This window comes from Gopherus flavomarginatus, chromosome 8 (genome assembly GCF_025201925.1).
Source record: "Gopherus flavomarginatus isolate rGopFla2 chromosome 8, rGopFla2.mat.asm, whole genome shotgun sequence".
Taxonomy (NCBI): domain Eukaryota; kingdom Metazoa; phylum Chordata; order Testudines; family Testudinidae; genus Gopherus; species Gopherus flavomarginatus.
In genome coordinates this window covers 60,671,602-60,691,422 of record NC_066624.1, presented here as the reverse complement: position 1 = coordinate 60,691,422, position 19,821 = coordinate 60,671,602, and the positions used below count along the sequence as shown (strand labels likewise).

At 45.2% G+C, this 19,821-nt stretch overlaps 1 protein-coding gene across 6 annotated transcripts in view; it reads right to left on the bottom strand.

Moving 5' to 3' along the window:
• Positions 1-19,821, bottom strand: part of EPHB1 (EPH receptor B1) — a 451,153-nt gene that overhangs the window by 230,406 nt on the left and 200,926 nt on the right. The gene's annotated exons all lie outside the window — the stretch shown is intronic.

Sequence of the window (19,821 nt, the reverse complement as noted above, 5' to 3'; positions counted from 1 at the left end):
TGTCATTTCGACCCTCAGGAGGAGTCCATGTGGAGTTCTTCTTCTTGTGCTGTTGGTGGGAGGGCACCCGTGTATCAGTGCACTGTTCAGTGTTGTCTTGGAAGTATTCTTTGAGTCGGAGACGGCGAAAGTAGGCTTCCAGATCGCCACAGAACTGTATCATGTTGGTGGGGGTGGCAGGGCAGAAAGAGAGTCCCCGAGATAGGACAGACTTTTCTTCTGGGCTGAGGGTGTAGTTGGATAGATTGACAATATTGCTGGGTGGGTTAGGGGTACCACGGTTGTGGCCCCATGTGGCAGGTAGGAGTTAGACAAGGCATCAAAAGTTCCCCAAGCACGTGAACTACCACAGAAAGTTTCCAATATTGACTGTTGGCTCGGTAGAACAAAGTCAACAGTTTTGAAACAGTTCTATTCCTCCACTTTTAAATAAGCTCATGAAAAGTCCCCTGGAAAAATCAATGTGGCCTCTTTTTACGGCGAGAATCAATGTGACACTCAAAAGTTCTCATTAAAAAAGAAAAAAAAAACTGACAGTATCCTTTTAGGATAAGCAGCACACAGGGAAAAGCACCACCACATTTCATGACTTTCAGGACATCTTCTCACCTCTCACAGACCCACAATAAAAATATATGGAATAAATAAATATCTACGTTGAGAATATTTCCCCTGCACAGTCTTTCCATTGATGTTATTAGGTCACAGCTGATTGACACACTTACTGTTAATGGAACAAATATCATGTCTCCTTCTCTTTTGCGTCAAACACCTGCTCTTTGAATTCATTTGCTTCCATGGGTGTATGACTGGGGGCATTTTCTCTTTGAGTTTAGTGACCTGAAAGACTGTTTTCTCACTACATTATTTTTCATCTGTTTTTACCCTCTGCTCAAATGATGGCTTAAAAAAATAGAGGAAGGGAAATGAGGGTCTGCATAAGATCACATGCGAACCTTGCTCCCAGTGCTCAAGACCCCAGCACTACGATAAGAGCTGCAGCCTGGAGGAACATTATGATGATAACACAGCCTTGAGTTTGCACACAGAGCTACAGGGAAATCCCTAGGGAGGGCCTAGGACTTGGAGAACCCTCCAACCAGTGGCAGATGAAGTGCAGCTTCCACTGATATCTCTGTCTCTGAATGCTGGATGCCAGAGGGTTCAGTGCCACCACTTAGACCCACGGGTCCATCATGTGTTGAGATTTAACATGGTACCTGTGGAACACCACAATATGACATCATGAAACAGCAGCGACCCTTCCAAGGTGAGAAAACACTATTCCAAACCCTCTAGAGGGGATAGTGGGTAGATAGAGCTTGAGCCCAGACCACCACCACTAGCCCCTTTCCTCTCCTTTCCCTGAAGGCACTTGCCTTCCCAGTTTGTTGTCATATAAATGACTACACACCAAGCGGCACAGGATGTTGCAGAACGGCCCTGTCTGCTACTTCCTGAACTCCCTTTCTAGTGTGCCAGGAAGTAGGGGATCTGGAAATGAAGCTCTCCCCTCTCCCCCATCACAGTACTACCAGGTCTCTGCCTGCTCTAAATCTTTCAAGCTGTGCTCCATGAATCTGAAGAGGAAGGGACACGGCCTGAATTCACTGGAGCAACGTTTTGGCTAATAATGTCTAATTAAGGCCTCCATTAAAACCCATCGTACTCATTAGAAAACATTTTTAACAAGGTTTTTCTGGACATTTTCCTTGTGAAATTATTGCAAGTGTTAATGGATGTCTTCATTAAGATGTCATTTAAGAAAAATTACATTTTTTTAAGTACAGTGATTCAAAGCCATCTACTCCCTAAAGCTCACTGAAGCACAGCTATCAGTAAACCTGGGCTGCCTGTTCCACCCAGTGGTGGAAACGGGCAAAGATCAAAAGACAATAGTTACAGCCTCTGGGACAAAGGAGACTGTTGTGATGGGGTCTTGTAGTTACAACTGTAAAGCTAAAATATTTGAGGCCAGCAGGGATGGTTGCCATGTTTAAATATAGAACAGCAAATATATGAAGCCAGTGATGAACGGGAATTAAGCTCATATGTTGTACTAATCACAAGGGCTAGACTGCAATGACCACGCCAGGAAAACCATTTAGTATTGACAGAGAATAAGAATGATGGCAAAAAGCTTTTATTGTTTTGAGATTATAAAGAAGAGCAGGGCAATCCAATTTTAAATGATCAGGAAAGCTTCCATGTTGGGTTCTTTTGATCTATGCCCTTGGATTCGCACTTGTTTAACCAAGATCAAGTGTTAAATGGATCTAGTTAAACCAGCACAAACTTCTATGCCCGCTCTTAACTCAGCTGAACTCTCACTCAGATCACTGTAGCATAAGTTGGCAATGAAAACAAAATAGATAAGTCAAGTTTAAATTGAAGTAAGAGCATAAACAGTGAGTTTTGCGCCAGTTTAAATAAACTGATTAACACCCCCCTTTAGGCCTCGTCTACATGGAAGAGTGGCACCAGTTTGAGTTAGGTTGGATTTTTAAACAAGTTTAGTTAAACAAATAAAAAGCTGTAAGTGGGCTTACTTACAATTCTTATTTCAGTCTAAAAGTGGCTTATTGACATTTAGCCTAAACCAATTTGACTTAAACTACAGTGAAAAAAGCCACTCTTCAGATGACAGTAGCATGTCCGCCCAGGGGCTTCCATCAGGTTAATGACATTGGTTTAAATTCACACCTTAATTTAAACCAGGGTAACTTTCTTGTATAGACAAGATCTTAATTCAACTGGAACAACTCTGTGTACTGTCCAGGCATTTCCTTTGAACCCCACACTCTGCATCTCCATGGTTCCTGAGAGCCTGGGATGAATGCACTTGAGGGTCCAATCCAAAGCCCATTAAAGTCAATGGAAAAACTCCCATTCATTTAAGTGGGCTTTGGATCAGGCCCTAAAAACACCATAAGGGTAGAGAACTAGCAGCATTGTTGAATTTCATTCTCCCTGGGCTTTACACCAGCTTGCCTAATTGCAGAGTTTGTTACATCAGTCCAAAGCAATAGCTCATGTTATGTCAGTGAGCAGCATGGCTGTGGGCTCTGCCACTCGAGCCAGTTTGGTTCCTGGCTTGCACCAGGAAATGATTTTAATGTAGCTGTCAGTGGAAAATCACTGCACAGCCTTGAGCTGAGTTGGAACCATTTCAGAAGACCCTTGCATTGTAACCGGCGGGTGTTTAACCCACCCAGTGAAAGGTGAGGGAGGGGAGTTGGTACATAAACCCCCCCCAGGACTGATAGGAGAACAGATCCCTAAATATTTGGTGAGCGTGATAATAGTGGTGTCAGCTTCCAACTGGCTGTGGGGGTGTTGCTTATAGCGCTACAGGTGTGTGCCTGGCACTCAATGCACTCCAAGCTGGAGTGAAACACAGGTGCCTGAAGCTAGAGATTCTGCAGCACAGTGCCACGCTTGCAGAGCTGGCTGCTCCCTAGCTAGCAGGCAATCCCATGGAAGGACGACTCTTCAGTATTTTTCCACCCGTGCAATTGTTTGCTCTTTAATTCTTAGAGACCAGGCAGGGCTGCATTCAGCTATTCAGATGCAAATTGCCCACAAAATGCTCTTTGCAAAAGCAGACCATGAGCATGAATCAATTCTGTCTCTCAGCTTTTCTCAACATCCCTATTTTTCTCAAATTTCTCTCTCCTTCTCTGTGGGTCCCTTCTTCCTGCCTTCCCAAGCTCTCTGTTAAGACTACACCTCTCGCTCTCCAGCATTTCCTACTGCCATCCCTTCCCCTCCAACTCTTCCTCTTGCTTTCTCTTTTCTCCTGCTTTCTGCATGTCTTAACACCCCCCCCCTTTTTTCTCTTGCTCTTTGCCTCACTCTGTCTCTTTCTATTCCTCTGAGCACTATCCTGAAGGCAATGGGAATTTTCAGGAGTTCCAAATCGGGTTCTTAACTTCTTTGTGCTTCTAGGTTCCTAAAGGTGGGTGGGTTTCATGTCTGATGCAGAGAACAGTATTATTACTCTCTATATACTGGGTTTGTCAGAGCTGAGCAGGTGCTTTCCTCCAGGGCACTCAGTGAAGCAACCTGTTGGCGCTATAGCAAGGTTTTCTGCATGTCTCTGCTAGACAAAGGGTTCCTCTATGTGACACCAACTGCACGGGATTAGTAAACATAGCAAGAGAACAGAAGGGTTTGTCAACACCAGGGTCTCTGCAGCAGGGCTGCCCAGAGGATTGAGGGGGCCTGGGGCAAAGCAATTTCGGGGGCCCCTTCCATAAAAAAAAGTTGCAATACTATAGAATACTATATTCTTGGGGGGCCCTGTGGGGCCCGGGGCAAATTGCCCCACTTCCCCCCCCCCCACACACCTCCCCTCTGGGCGGCCCTGCTCTGCAGTAGGCCCAGAGGACATTACAAAAGATGAAAAGCACCTAGAGAAATATCACAGAAAGACAGCTCAGGCCTCTGCTACCCAAAAATGCTGCACCGGGTTAACTGAAAGTCACTTTTTAATCTCTTGATTTAAACTCAGGCAAAAGGTTGTGTGGACACTCTTAAACCAGAGTTAATTCATTTTATCTTAAATTGACTTCTAAGCAAAACTGAAACATGCATAGATTAAACTGAAATCAGAATGTTCACACCACCTTTTGCATTGGTTCAGAATCCTACCCTAAGTTAAACAGGTACAACTCTGCATGTAGGCAAAGCCTCAAAACCATTCAGCTGCTTTCTCCTTCGGGACCCTCTGCCCACTGCTTCCCTGGCCCTTCCAGGCATCTAGCACTTGGAAGCTGCTCTCAGCAGTTCCTCCTTCGCAAAGCCATCAGAGAATCCCCAGTATTCATCCTGGATGCCAGATAGAACAGCAGCAGCAGCAAAAAAACAGGGATCAGTGAAAATGATACACTTCCCAGTCCCTATAATAGAGACAATCACAGAATGGAGCCATTGAGAGAGGAAGAGAGACAGAAAGGGAGATGGGCAGTGGGAGTCTCTCACAAACACTTTCTTTTTACCTCTACCTCCGCCCCCCTCCTCGCCCCCCACCCCCACACTTTTTATGGTGGAAAGTTTAAAAGAAAAGAAAAAAACCTCCTTTCACTTTGGTAGGACCTTTGTCACTTGTTTTGTCAAAACAACCCACTCCCACTCCTTTGGAAGAAAGACCTCTACTTTTAAAGGCTGATTGATTTGCATGGAAGCTAAATTCCTTCCAGCGCCCCTCTTTCTTTTTCCCCTCTCCCTCTTTTCTCGCTCTAATTAGCAATTGCTTTTCCTGTATGGCGGTTCACAAAACCAGAGAGAGAAAGGGAAAGCAGGGAGCTGCGTGAAAGATAGAGGCAGATGGTGTCTTCTTAAGCTTTTCTGTGTGATGGAGCCACCCTGTTGGCAAACAGCGTACAATGTGTCTAAAGATCACAGTGCAGAGAGATGGCAGAGGGACTCTGGTGTGCTACCCGCCATTCACAGAGCAGCAAGTGGGGAAGATGAAAGGAGGTGGTGGGAGGGAATTGAGGGAGAGAACGGTTGTTGGGTCAGTGAAGGAGCCTGGCGCTGGAGATGCTTCCCAGCTGCCATGCAGGAAGTGGGCCACCAGTATGAAAATCAGAGACCACCTCTCTGGGAAGAGTCACACAGGTCCTGGTTGGTTAAAACATTTTGCCTCTTTAGGGTAAGAACTTTACTTATCCAGTAAGTTCACCAGTTGCTACTGTTCACCATCCGAGGTGCGCAACAATGGTGATGTGAGCTAGACAGAAAACAAGCAGGAGTGCCGGGGTTTATAATAGAGCGGGCAGCTGCTCACCCCTAGGTCCTGTAGGTAACCAGACTGCAGGAAGACAAACACTTGCTGACTGCCGGGGCCAGGAGAGCAGCACCCAGCAAAAGGCAAGAAGCAGAGTCAGTGTGGGTCAAAGCCCAGGGAGAAGCATCTAGTCCCAGGGTCCAAGACCCCAGCACCAATGTGGATAAGTAGAGAAACAGGCACAAGCACCGAGAAGGACCAGAGCAACCCCCCTCTTGTCAGCATGGGTTTGGTTTCCTAGTGTGAAGGCACTGTGACTGCTGCCCTTGTCTGTCCTCTCCTTCATGCCATTGTCTCCATCATTGCCACCTCTTCTCTCTTCCCCCATTATCCCCTTGGGCCTGCTCCTCTCCACTCCCCACAGCATGTCCCTATGGCTGCTTGTGCCCCGGAGCATTCTTTAAAGCTGCTTCTTGTTGCTTTCATTTACACTCTTTGGATGCCCGTGCTACACAAGCAGTGCTAGGGGAAGCATTCAACAGTCTGTTGAGAACCACTGTGCTCACCTAGCCACCCTGGGTTACAGCCAAGGGCTGTGTATGGTGGGCTAACAAGGAATGTGTTGGAATTGTAAGCTATTACTTTAAGGGTGAAGGAGGTAGAGCAGAGGGCTCTGTAGGGAAGCGTATGGTCAGAGTCTGTTTGAAAAAAGCCAGCCTAGAGCAAGTGGAGTGAGTTGTGCCATGCTGCCTTTGGGAGCAGCCTGGTTTGTCTCACTCTGTTTTTGGGTACTGTGTGTTATCATCCTGGATTCTAAGAATCAAAGTAGCGTTATGTTGCAGCCTTCAAGCTAGAATATTTTATGGGTGTAGTGAACATAACAACCACCAGAACCACTATTCTGTACCACTTGTTCTTCTTTATAGAGGCACTGGCATCTTTTGTGGCTATTTGCACTGCTGCACAGAGGCAATGGAAATAGAGGATATTCAAGCCCACATAAAATGGAAAAAGAACGACAAATACATAGCTAGAAAGATCAAAACCAAGGAGTCAAGGCCTGCTTCTCAGAATGAGCAATATTTTGACTGGAAACTCTTGATGTTTCCCTCCTTTGAACGTTGGCAAATTATTCTAGTGATAATTACAGAATGTCCATATTTATTTCAAAAGAACCAGCAAACCGTGACTTTATAAATCTCACACAGTACTATTGTTTCCATATGTCTGTGATCTATAAATACAGGAAATCAGTAATTATCACCGAGGCCTGTCTTTCGAATGGGAAAGATACACCGTGAATAGGAATGGGGCCATTCTTTCATTAAAATTCCACCCGCGGAAACCATCTCCCCTATTATCCCTTTCATGAATCTGGCCCGGAGAGTGAAACAGTGACAAGCAGGAGGGAAAGACAAATGCAAAAGGGAGACAAAGAAAGCAAAAAGAGGTAAACAACACACACAAGAAAAGGCACTAGGGGAGAGAAAAGACTAATAGAAGAAGACAGATAAGAAAGGGAGAGACTACAGCCCACAACCAGGACTTTAAAAGGGGGCAAGGAAAGAAGACCCCACCACAGTAATTAATATTCAACCAATGTCTCCAAATCAGCCCTTTGAAATCAATGGAGGTGGGGTCCACAGGGGTGCTTGCCTGTAACAGCTTTGAATAATAGACCTATACAGACACCATAATAAGAAAAGAAAGAGAGAGAGCATGGTGAGTGGAGAAAGGAATGGCTTGTCATCAGGGAGGATGACGGGGGAAGCAGACACAGGCCATGAGGCGTGTTCATCACCAGCCAGCATTGGGCTAGACTGCACGGTGGCCCACCTCATGCACACAGGAGACATCAGTGGTAGAGAGTAGGACCCCAGGTTGAGTACAGACCTCTGGGGGGGCACTAGTCCAATTCTCAGCTCAGCCAAAAATGTGGCACATTTCCAGTCACAAGCCTGTTTATTGAGACCCAGTTGAAAGGTGCCTGGTAAAGTCTTCACGCACATCCAAGCAGAGAAGCTCTCTGTCCAGGGGGGAAGGAAGGGCTAGGCTGTGATCCAAAGGATGGGCACTGTTAGCAGAAGAGACAAAAACATGATTTTCATAACAGCTGATTGTTTGGCTAACGTTTCTCACTTTGGTGCAGCAACTGGCATGACTTTGAACAGCCTACTTCACAGCCGCGAGCTTTTGGCCTGCCCAACATTGATGGCGAAGGAGGGAGGAAGAGTTTTTCAAGGCGCCACTCCTATATTTATTCTTTGAAGGTGTTCCTTATGGCTCATAGGTAGCAAAATCTGCAAAATGGCTGTCCGCACAGAACTGGAGACAATCACTCTGTTTTAAACCTGGGGAAGCAATGACAGGGACCCGTGAGATAAGAGTTTTAATCCCGAGGCAGAGGAATGTAACTGAGTATGAAAGGGGAATTAAAAATGAAACAGACAACAGCCACGGACCTGAGAACCAGAGAGCAGCTGTGATCAAGGTCATTGAGAGGAGAATGGGAGGCTGTGATACAATCACTGAATTAGGCTCCAGGTTTTTCCTACTTGTTTCAGAGCGACTCAGTGGGTTTAAACAGTATGTATTGTTCGACTCTGGGGATTCAGGTTTGTGTCTGGCTTAACCCTTTTTGGGCTGGATCCGGCTCTGGCTGAAGTCAGCAGGAACCAGTGCATTGACATGAATGGGGACTGGCACAGCTCTCGCTGCTGATTATCAGTGGAAGGGTGATGTGGCGATAGCGTCCCATGGAGTGCGCCAGCAGGAGTCGGGGAAGGAGCAACATATCAGGTCTAGTCCTAGCTAGTGCCATCAGTCTCTCATTTTCAGGAGCACTGAAGTTGCCAGGGGGCAGGTAATACAAGCTTCAGGGCACAGTGAGGGAACCCTATCCATCCAGCCTATCCTCTGCTAGCACAATGCATATTACCTATGTGATAGACATTAGCTATGGAGAGTGCATAATGCCATGAGCACAGCTCATGGAGTGGTGTACTGAATCCCTGCAGTCTCAGCTCAGCCCTGGGGCTCCCTGGGAGCAGAACTCCTATCAGATGCGATAGGCAGGAGTTCCTTCTCACAGGTTGCCCAGGCCTATGGACTCAAGGCAGGTTGGCTCTGTTACCTTAATAAGCAAGAATGACGTTCTAACTTTCCAAAGATGTGTTCCAAGATGCCTGATGGAGAGGAATGGACTCCCTCCTCTCTAGTCCCACCGCAGGCAGAGAGATCCAGTGGGTCCCACAAAGTCTGTGCCTCTGCTGGCACAGAAACTGGGTGTGTGCTATGAGCTCCCAGGTCAGAACAGGTCTGCAGGAAGTCCAGATGGACCAGCTCCCAGGTCACCATGTTTGTGCCTAAGGTCAGGTCTGGTCCCAAATCCTGAGAGGGGCCTAGTCAGACAGAAAGGGTTCTCCTGTGTGTCATGCACAATGGGAAAGCATCAGAGGGTCACTTTCTTCTAGCACTGAACAAGGAACTTTATTGTCATAAGAAAAACAGTACACTCCCCACAATGAGGGTGCCTCTCCCTGCCTCACAGCAGAGCTCCTGCAGCTCCTTCCTCAGCCCCTTCCTGCCAGCGTTCCTGCTACTGACTAAAAGAGACAGTGCATGTGCCCTGACACTGCTAAGCAGCCATGGAGTCAGTTAGGAGACTGGAAGGTTTGGGGCTGCTCCACTCTTCATAATTGCCCTTGGTTACTGTTTGCTGTGCGTGGTGGAACAGAGCCTGTGCTTGTATGCAACAGCAGTTCTGTCACCCTGAGTCACAGCGGAAGGAGGAGTATAAACCCAAGCCCGGAGCGGGGTTTTTGTTTCACACAAATCGCCAGACTGCCCCCACCCCCAAAATGGGAGCTAAGGGAGTAAACGGATGTGTACTTCTATAGAAACACTGAAAGCATCCAGCCTTCAGCAGGAAACATTCTGACTCACACTCCCCCTGGAGTGAGAAAGGTATTAGAAAAAGACTCTCCTGTTCTGGCTTGTGAAAGGACCACTGGCATGTATGCTTTAAAAAAGGCCCAGGGGGGCCCCCTCCTCTAGAGCAGGGAAACCATAGTGTTGCCTTCATGGGCAGACTGGAATCGGGCCATTCTGTTTGATCCCAGCTTCCCCAATTTTTAAATTGACTAGCCCCAGTGATTTACATTTCTAGCAGTGCTGGGCAGCTAAATCTGTGTGCTATTCTGGGTGACTCTGGCTACAGCACATCTTCCACAAGTTCTTAACTGCATTACAGCAGGAATTCACCAAGAGAAAAATCAACAGACCCTCTCTCTGCCTTGGGAAACGCAAAATAAAAATTCAGTACAGAGCTCCTTTGGTCTTTATACAGCTCCACTCAGCTTATCAAATGCAGGGTACCTCAGGATAACCCTGTTGCAAAGGTCAGAATGGTATGGAAGGAGCATTTACTGTACCTTGTGGTCTGTGTGAGATGCTAACTACAATGATATTCTCTCAGCAACACAGAACTCTTGCTGTTATAGACTGCCCAGACTACAAGGGAATCATGTCCAGAACCACGTAAAAGCTGCACTTCTGGGATTGTGAAACTGGGCAAAGAATTCACTGGGTACTGTAGAATTATTCCCCAAAGTCTTAGGTTTAATGTCTTTAAAATTATTTTTTTCCCTGCAAAGACCTTCTAAAAGTGAACCCAGTATAAACGGACACCATGTTATCTGCTTAAGTCTGCACAGGGCCTGAAACAACAGCTCAGAGAGAATTATTGAACTGACCATTGATTCCAATGAAGTGTTAACTCTGAAACCTAATTATGACAATCTAAATACTAACATGGCTAACTATTGCATTCACGTTAGCAGAAACATCCAGGTAATGTACTTTTCCCACGATCCCAAATTACATCCCATGTCTGTCCACGTGCCATAGAATTGTAGGATTCAAAGGGACCTCGAGAAGTCATCTATTCCAGTCCCCTGCACTCATTGCAGTACTAAGTATTATCTAGACCATCCCTGACAGGTCTTTGTCTAACCTGCTCTTAAAAACCTACAATGATGGAGATTCCACAATCTCCCTAGGCAATTTATTCCAGTGCTTAACCACCGTCGCAGTTAGGACATTTTTCCTAAGGACCAACCTAAACTGGCATTGCTGCAGTTTAAGCCCATTGCTTCTTGCCCTATCCTCAGAGGTAAACGAGAACAATTTACCTCCCTCCTCCTTGTAACAGCCTTTTATGTACTTGAAAACAGTTATCATGTCCCCTCTCAGTCTTCTTTTCTCCAGACTAAACAAACCCATTTTTTTCAATCTTCCCTCATAGGTCATGTTTTCTAGACCTTTAATCATTTTTGTTGCTCTTCTCTGGACATTCTACAAGTTGTCCACATCTTTCCTGAAAGGTAGCACCCAGAACTGTACACAATACTCCAGCTGAGACCTAATCAATGTGAAGTAGAGCGGAAGAATTACTTCTTGTGTCTTGCTTATAACACTCCTGCTAGTACATCACAGAATCATGTTTGTCTTTTTTGCAACAATGTTACACTGTTGACTCATATTTAGCTTGTGATCTACTATGACCCCCAAATCCCTTTCCGCAGTACTCCTTCCTAGGCAGTCATTTCCCATTTTGTCTGTGTGCAACTATGTGGAGTACTTTGCATTTGTCCTTACTGAATTTCATCCATTTACTTCAGACCATTTCTCCAGTTTGTCCAGATCATATTGAATTATAATCTTATCCTCCAAAGCACTTCCAACCCCTCCCAGATTGGTGTCATCTGCAAACTTTATAAGTGGATTCTCTATACCATTATCAAAATCATTGATGAAGATATTGAATAGAACTGGACCCAGAACTGATCTCTGCATTACCCCACTCAATATGCCCTTCCAGCATAACTGTGAATCACTGATAGCTCAGCAAACCATTCCCAGTGAGTAGTTATGCACCCACCTTATATTAGCTCCATCTAGGTTGTATTTCCCTAGTTTGTTTATGAGAAGGTCATGCGAGACAATATCAAAAGCCTTCATGAAGTCAAGATATACCATATCTACTACTTCCACCCTATCCATAAGGCTTGTTACCCTGTCAAAGAAAGCTATTAGGTTGGTTTGACATGATTTGTTCATGACAAACCCATGCTGACTCTTACTTATCATCTTATTATCTTCTAGGTGTTCACAAATTGATTGCTTTAATTATTTGCTCCATTATCTTTCTGGGTACTGAACTTAAACTGACTGATCTATAATTACCCTCAGCTGTGCTGTACACAGCTACCAAACCTTCCCACTTCTTTCCTGACCTCTCCAATGCACCAGCCTTGACCATACAAAACTCTGCAGGACATTGACAACAGAGAATTATGACGCAGACTAAAATCAATGGAATTCAATACCAAGCTGAATAACGCAAGGGATACCGCACTGAGTATATTATTCATGTTCAGTTCAATAAGAACCTGGAGGTTTTTAATTGACTGGAAGCCTCAGTGGAACCTCCACTCCACTGCAAAGGCACATTGCAAGCACTAGGGAGCGCTATCACAGAGTTTAGGCCCACTCTGCTAGAGAACATGGGCCTGGATCAAGAGTTGCATTTTTTTCATGCTGTATGCCAGTTGTCCATGGGGAACCTATACTAGTCCCTCTACAGCTTGGGATTTCGGACCAGTGCCGCATACTGCACAGCTTGGAAGGAAAGGCTGTGCAGGTGCCTGCCTGCCAAAGCGACACATTACCAAATGAAGTGAAAGCAGAAATCTCCCAGGTGGCCTGCAAGACAAAATCTAAAATAGCCACTAAAATAAATAAATAACCAACCCCACTCCTGTTTTCATCCCAGTGCCACAATGGTAATGACCCAGATCGCACTGACCCGAAAACACACCTCTAATCTCCCAGGGACTGGCAATCCCCCTGATGAAGATTGTGCTGTCTGTGCCTTTCACTTGGGGGCTCTGAGCGAATGGCTAAGTGCTGATAAAAGCTGGTATTAATGGCTCTCTAAGTGCCCCCTGAGCTCGGCTGTCAGCATGAAGCAGCTCTGGTCTAATAGCCCCACGATATCCGCAGCTTTTGTTCTGGGGTGAGGATGAGCGGAGGGGAGGATGGGGAGAGGGACTTAAACAATACAAGCCTATTTCTTCATTGCAGTGGAATTAGGCCCATTTTCTCAGCCTTAACATCCTAGGAATTTTTAGTGACAATTCCCCCATGATTATTAAGTGGCTCATCTCAGCAGCTCAGGTTGACGAAGGCTTTGCACAGATGTCAGAATCCACGGCCCTCCTGGGAGTTTGCAAGGAGGAGAATTCACTGGATATGCAGACGGTTCTGCTGCGTGCAATGGGCTCGATTCTGCTCTCAGTTACACCAGTGTGTATCAGGAACAACTCTGTGGAACTCAGTGGAGCACCCTGATCTAAAACCAGCACATAAGACAGACCAGCATCATAGGGTTGCCAAGTGTCTGAGTTTTATGGCAAATCTCAGTGATAGTTGATGCTTTCCTGAAAGCCCCAGCTCCTGGCATCCTGTGATAACATTAGAACCCAGCTTTCATATCAAACCAGAGCACGTTTCTAGCCCTTAGGGTTGCACAAAACCCATGACCCTTAAAGACTCAAAACCCAGAAAGCAAATAAAAAGACCCAGGGGTTATTATTTTAAAATCCCATGATTTTTAAGCCAATCTCATGATCTGGGGAGGGACGAGGGGTGAGGCTGACTCATGATTTTGACCACTTGAGGTGGTCAAGCTCTTTAACACTGCTGAGGTCAGCAACACTAGAGGCATGACATCGACCACTATGTATCTGGGCTTGACCAATCAGTGAGAAATAAACCAGGATATGTGGAAGTTATACTACACACCTCATACTAAAGGCTTGATGCTTTCAGTTACTATGAATTATTTGTATTACAGCAGCACCTAGGAGCCCCTGTCACAGACAAGGACCCCACTGTGGTAGATGCTGAACAAAATACAGTTCACCTAGGGCAGGATCATCATCTGCCCTTAGAACAGTGTGCCAGGACGTAAGGAACGCAAGACATCCCCTTCGCGCCCTGCACTGACTGCCCACAACAGCTGCAGCACCAGGAGAGCAGCTTTCGCGAGGCAGCCAGTTCCCTCCCTTTCCCCCAACATGCCAGCCAGGGAAGCTGAACTGCTGCAGAGAGAGAAGCAAGTCACACTTGTCTATACCAATAGACATATCTTGTAATTTAACACAGCTGCATTACCCCAGGGGCAGTCCAGGAAACTAACTATAACTCTGAGAGTTACCAATCACTCCCTGGTTGGTTGCCCTCTCCCTGGGTCCAAAGGGTAAGTAATATGCAACTGGTCTATAGCAGAGAAGTCCAATATATGCTTATAATGCAAGTTACATTGCAATCTACCCTATTTGGGTGTCCAAGAAATCGGGTCCATTACTATGCAGTCTAAAAATTATTCAGTAAGTACATCAGCAAAAGCATGTCAGGGCTGACTGGACAAAAGTAGCCTTCAAGCAGGGCAAATGTATCATGGGCTGGACCAGATCCTCCGCTGATGTCAATCAGAAGTGTTGCACTGAACTACAAGGGGCGACGTCCATTTACACCAGCAGAGGATCGGGAGAGGAGCAGGGGAACAAAGGAGTGAGCTGTAACTCTCAGAGTCACAATTAGTTCCCAGCCTTGCCCCTGGGACAGGGCAGCTCAATTAAATTCTGTGTTCTTCTGGCTTCCTCTGGAGGGCCATCTTCAAGGAGATGCAGACTCAATTCACACATACCATTCATTGGCTAAAGCAGCTGAACAGGAAATTATCCATGGCTTGGGAACCCTGGTATTGTCCATCTGCTATGGATGTGTCACACCGCGGTCCCTACCAGCAGAGTGCGTCTACATGACCCACACTATGCCATCTGCTCCGATTTGCCTTGAGTCCTGATGAAACAAAACAATTTAAAGAAACAGACATGGTATATGGTGTAGAGGAGCTGCTAAGACCCTGAAGTCCAACCTGAGACCAGATTGTAATAGTAAGCAGTCAGTGTTCTAAGAGAGCACCCGTTCAATAGAACGCCTGAGTTTGTTTCTGTCTTTTATTTCCCTTTCTACAAATCTTGATTTTTCTGCTCCCCCGCTGACATTTGGGATGGTTCGTTGGTCACTGAAGTGGGGGGTTTGGAGAACTACTTGGGGGGTGCCTAACCACTAAGCTCAAGAATCATTCTCACTCTCTCCCTGTGGCTCAATGACTCTTTTATTATTTATTGACTGAGGGAACCCCCACATTAGAATTTCTCTCAGGCCAGGGCACATCAGAATATCTCCCAGGTCAGGGCACTCTCCTGCAAGGAGTGAGACTCCTGCTCAAATTCTTTCGCTCCTCTGGCAGAGGGAGATTTGAACCTGGGTTTTCCACAACCCTGGGAGCTCTCTAACCACTGGACCAAAAGTTATAAGGCAGCTGCTGCAACCACCTCCTGTTCAATTCTGAATGGGGCCCGATCTGGTAGACATGCTCAGAACATGCCTACCAGATCAGGCCTTGCAAGCAAGATGGGTGGAGGAATGCTGGACTTCCGGATCACACTGGGGCATAAGCAGGAGATAGGTGTCGAGTGAGCAAAGTGAGGCAGCATTGAACCCACTCAAAGTTAGAAACCTAGGCGTGTCTTCACATACAATGTACGCTAATACGCATAATTAATCCACCTCCCCAAGTGGTGGTAGCTGTGTTGATATGGCGCTGTCTACACAAGGGGTTAGGTCAGTACAACTATGTCGATTTCACATCCCTGAGCAACATAATATGTTGATATAGGTCTGTACTGTAGACCTGGCCTTAGGCACTGAGTGAATTTTACCCAGATAATAAAGATGCTGAGAGGGTTTAGGCTCCTACAGGGTAAGGCAACAGCCACGTTGAGTGTCTGTGGATTGCAAACGTGCTTAAATCTTGGGTTAAGGCACCTAAGTCCCTTTGTGGATTTGGGCCTTGGTGTCTCTAGGCTCCAGTTCCTCACATGTAAAACAGGACACTAGCATTTCCCTGCCTCACAGGGGTACTGCGAGCTTCGCCACATTAAAGACTGCGAGGTGCACAGATGCCATGTTGTGGGTGCCAGAGAAGTATTATATATAAGATAGTTAGTTTCATAGTTGTGCTGAACTAATCATCACAGGCACAAATGGAAAAGATAAAGGGAAACCAATATTCGACATCTAGGTGGTTCTTAGTATCGCTAATCTCTTTCAATTAGAGTCTTCATAGCGGTTTGCGAGTAGTAACAGGAGTTACAATGTTTTGCAATGGAAATCTTATTCTCATGCTGACCATGTTCCTTTAACCAACTGGACAAATTGAGCTTGTATATTTAATCCATTGCTCCACACTAAAAAGAGGATTATGCATGGAACAGCGTACATAACTCTAGGTTCACAGAGATGCTAGCCAACCATGCAAACACAGCAAAACTAAAGCATTTTGGGAGAAGTCCCATAGCACTTTACATGGGCAGTATCTCTTCCTGGAGTTCTGAACATACATATTCCTAGAAGCTACCGAGTAGAACTGAGCAAAGAAATTCCCCCCTCACCTCACCATCAATTTAAAACAAAATTATACACATATATGGAAAATCACATTATTTCTTTTTTCAGATCAAACTTTTGCCAAAACGAGAGGTTACTTTTTACAAGTAGAAGAATATCATTTTTCCATGAAAAGAAGTTTTTTTGTTTACAAAAATGGCAAATTTCTAACCAGTCATTTTTTTAAAAGTGTTTCCCCCAGAAGGTGCATCTAAATTCTTTTCACTAAGAAAAACAATTGATGTTCTACATCAATGAGGACAACATTTTGCTCTGAATCAAATCTGTGATCCATGTGTACAGTCACTGTATTTTTTTCACAACTCTACTACTAAGGGCAGTAAAGAAGCTGCTTCCAGGGACTCAATATTCTGAGTCATTCAGAACACCTCCCTGTTTCTTAAGTGAGCATCCTGAGTAAATGTCACAAAGATACCACAAAGATGGATGAGATGCAAGAACATGGACAGACAGACACAAAAATGTAGAGTGTGACCTGGAATATATCTTTACTGTAAGCACTACATCTTCCAATCTTCCCCTTTTCAAAACACAGTTAAATCTTCTATGAAAATTATGCCTTCTTAACACCTCAACCCTTTTCCTTTGATCTGGAGATCTTAAAAACTGTGCCCAAAGGTACAGAATCATATTTACTTTCAGACTGTTTCCACTTGTACTAAAATATATAAGATAACTGCCTCCCTTTTGATAGACTGGAAAGCAGTTTTTTCATGCTGAAAAAATGCACTTTTGCCTAGATGAAAAACTATGAGAGAACCAAGCCTGGTTATATTTTCTGTACCTTTTTAGGATATATGGAATCACAGCTCTTTTAAAATAGGAAGAATTAATCGAGGAAAACAGCTACAACTACAGATACATGCACACGACTCCCTACACTGCTTGAGTCCCAGCTTTGTCCTCCTTGTTTACCCAAGACCACACTCTGGCTGGACCTCTATTCAGCTCATAGAGTCATCTAGTGGCTGAATAATCTACTGCAAGTAAACACACCATTACATACCCAGTACTGCCAACCCCAAAAGTTCAAAAATCATGTCAGCCTTGGCCCTCCTGCCATAAGAGTGGCTCAGAAAGAAGAAGAGTATTTTTTAAAAGATTTTGTCATGGGTTTTGACCTGGCTTTCAATGTTGAACTCTCTCTGCCTCTGCCCCCCCTTGTCCCCCCCACCCCTGAGTGTGTCTGACTATTACAGTGTCACCCATTCTCCCAGTGTTTGCAGAGCAGGAATTCTGCAGGGGCTCGGACTGCTGCCTGATGGCATGGGCCTTCCACCTTCTCCCCAGCCCTCAACATTCCAATTCATTAACTCTGTGACCCCCCACCCTATATCTGCCATTCCCCCAGCCCAACAATTAATTATGCACCACTCCAGGCCCCACATCACATTTTTCTCCGCAGATACACATCTGTCCCTTGTCATTCATCACCTCTCTGCTCCTTCTGCAGGTCCAGGGCTTCTTCTCCCTTCTTAGACTGACCCATTGCTCACAAGAGGGGAGAGCAGAGGAACTGCTGGGCTCTTTCTGCTCTCTGTTCCCTCTTCCCCTCCTATGGAATTCTCCTTCCTCCACTACTTAAAAACTCCTTGGCTACTAGGGTGGGGACGGAGCGTTCTGCCTGCCTTCTTCAGCAGCTCTGATTGTCTGTTCTTCTCCAGGAAGGTGAAAAAGTGGGGAAGGCAGCCAATCAGAGCAGGCTATCCCTTGGAGAGGTCCAAAAATCATGCAAGTGCTGGAGCTTTTAGTATCATTATACAACTAGCACCAGTGATTTCTCACAATGAAATCCCGAGAGTTGGCAATCCTGCATACAGAACATTGAACAGTCCTCAACATCTTCATTAAACACAGCCACAGTCCTCAGAGGCCAAGGTTACACAATTTCTATGCAGAATCTGGATGAGCTTGGTGCATTTCCTGACGGTGCATGTTGTTGGCCTACAACAGGGCGTTGACTGCAGCTTCAAGCCAGTCATGGCTGGCTTTAGCATAAAACAAAGAGATTTAATGTAAACATCTGAATTTCTAGGCTTGAAGGTGTCAGGGTTCCCCAAAGGCCAACACGTGAAAATCCTCCTCTCTCAGCATCCTGAAATGAATTGCTATAAATAACAGTGTAATTTGGGAGGGAAGAATATGAGTAAATCTACAGAAAAAACAGAGTACAATTTTGGAAATATTAATAAAAACCTCAAAAAGAAGACATCAAAAAAAAACAAGCAAGATTTTTGTATTTCTAAAACCAGCCCCGCAGAGGACTCCAGCGGGCGGTATCAAATTGACAGCCTGGATGGCAGAACCCAAAAAAAAGAGAAAAGTTCCAATTAGCAGGAAGAATCAGAGTGCTGTTCCCAAAGTTTCACTTAAATCAGAACCAATCAAGGATTGTTCTGGTTCCTGCAGCTTCACTCAGGAAATAATGAGAGAGATGAAAGAGGCCCAGCCAGCTAATGCAGTCCTGCATAGCCCTTTGAAGCTGGGAAATCACAAACATCACTTCGGAGATTTTCTGTTCATGCGGCAGCTGTTGCACAGGCTTCTTCAAGAGAACGATCTGCTGCTTGATTTCCTTTAGTGCAGCCCCTGCCTGAGCACTAACAAACGATCACCACTCACACGTGCAATGTGTTTTATAACAACAACAAGATGGAGCAATTTGAAGGAAAACCATCAAGTAGGTAGGCATTAAATCTGGCCTGCCTTAACAGTCTGGATCTAAACTGTTATCCATTCTAAATCCTTCATTCTTACTTCATGGGAGAGAATTAAGAAAACAAATGATAGCTGCTATTTTTTGGTCAAACACATCCCGCCAGTCCCACAGGATTTGTAGCAGGATTTTCACCAAAAGACTTTGTTCCCACGATTGTGCTGGCATCACTGATGCTGATGGACAAACAAGGGAGTAAAATCCAAAGGGAGGGGTGCAGATCTGTGCTGACTGATTAAAAGACCATTGCAGTTGACAGGCATCTTTCCAGAGACTCTCTGGGCTTGGGTGCTAATCCCAGAAGCACCCAGGAATGAAACTGGTTTGCCAAATGGAAACTGGTGAATATGGAGAGTGCAAATAACTTTGGTAGCTCTCACAAAAGGTATTAAAAACAGAATAAAAATAAATGCTATTTTTAAAGCCCCTATACAGCTTTAAAATGAAAAGATAAAAATAGCCAACATTCTATTTTGTAGCTGGAATTTTTCTCACTGAATGTCTTGTTCTCAGGTTTTTGTCCACTTTGGAAAAGACTCCATTGAACACCTTCCATGCTCTGGAATAACACATACCCAGGACAGAACTCTGCTAGAAACACAGCATCACTGATTTCAGGTCAGCCGAAGTACACACCTAGAGAAGGGAAAGGCAGTCTTGCACTCGCCATGCACCTAAAGATTCCAAAGGAGTTTGGAGCATTCCACTCAACTACCTAGGTAAACTCTAGATTAAAAACTGATGGTTCTCTGCCTTAGTGAGGGAGGGAGAA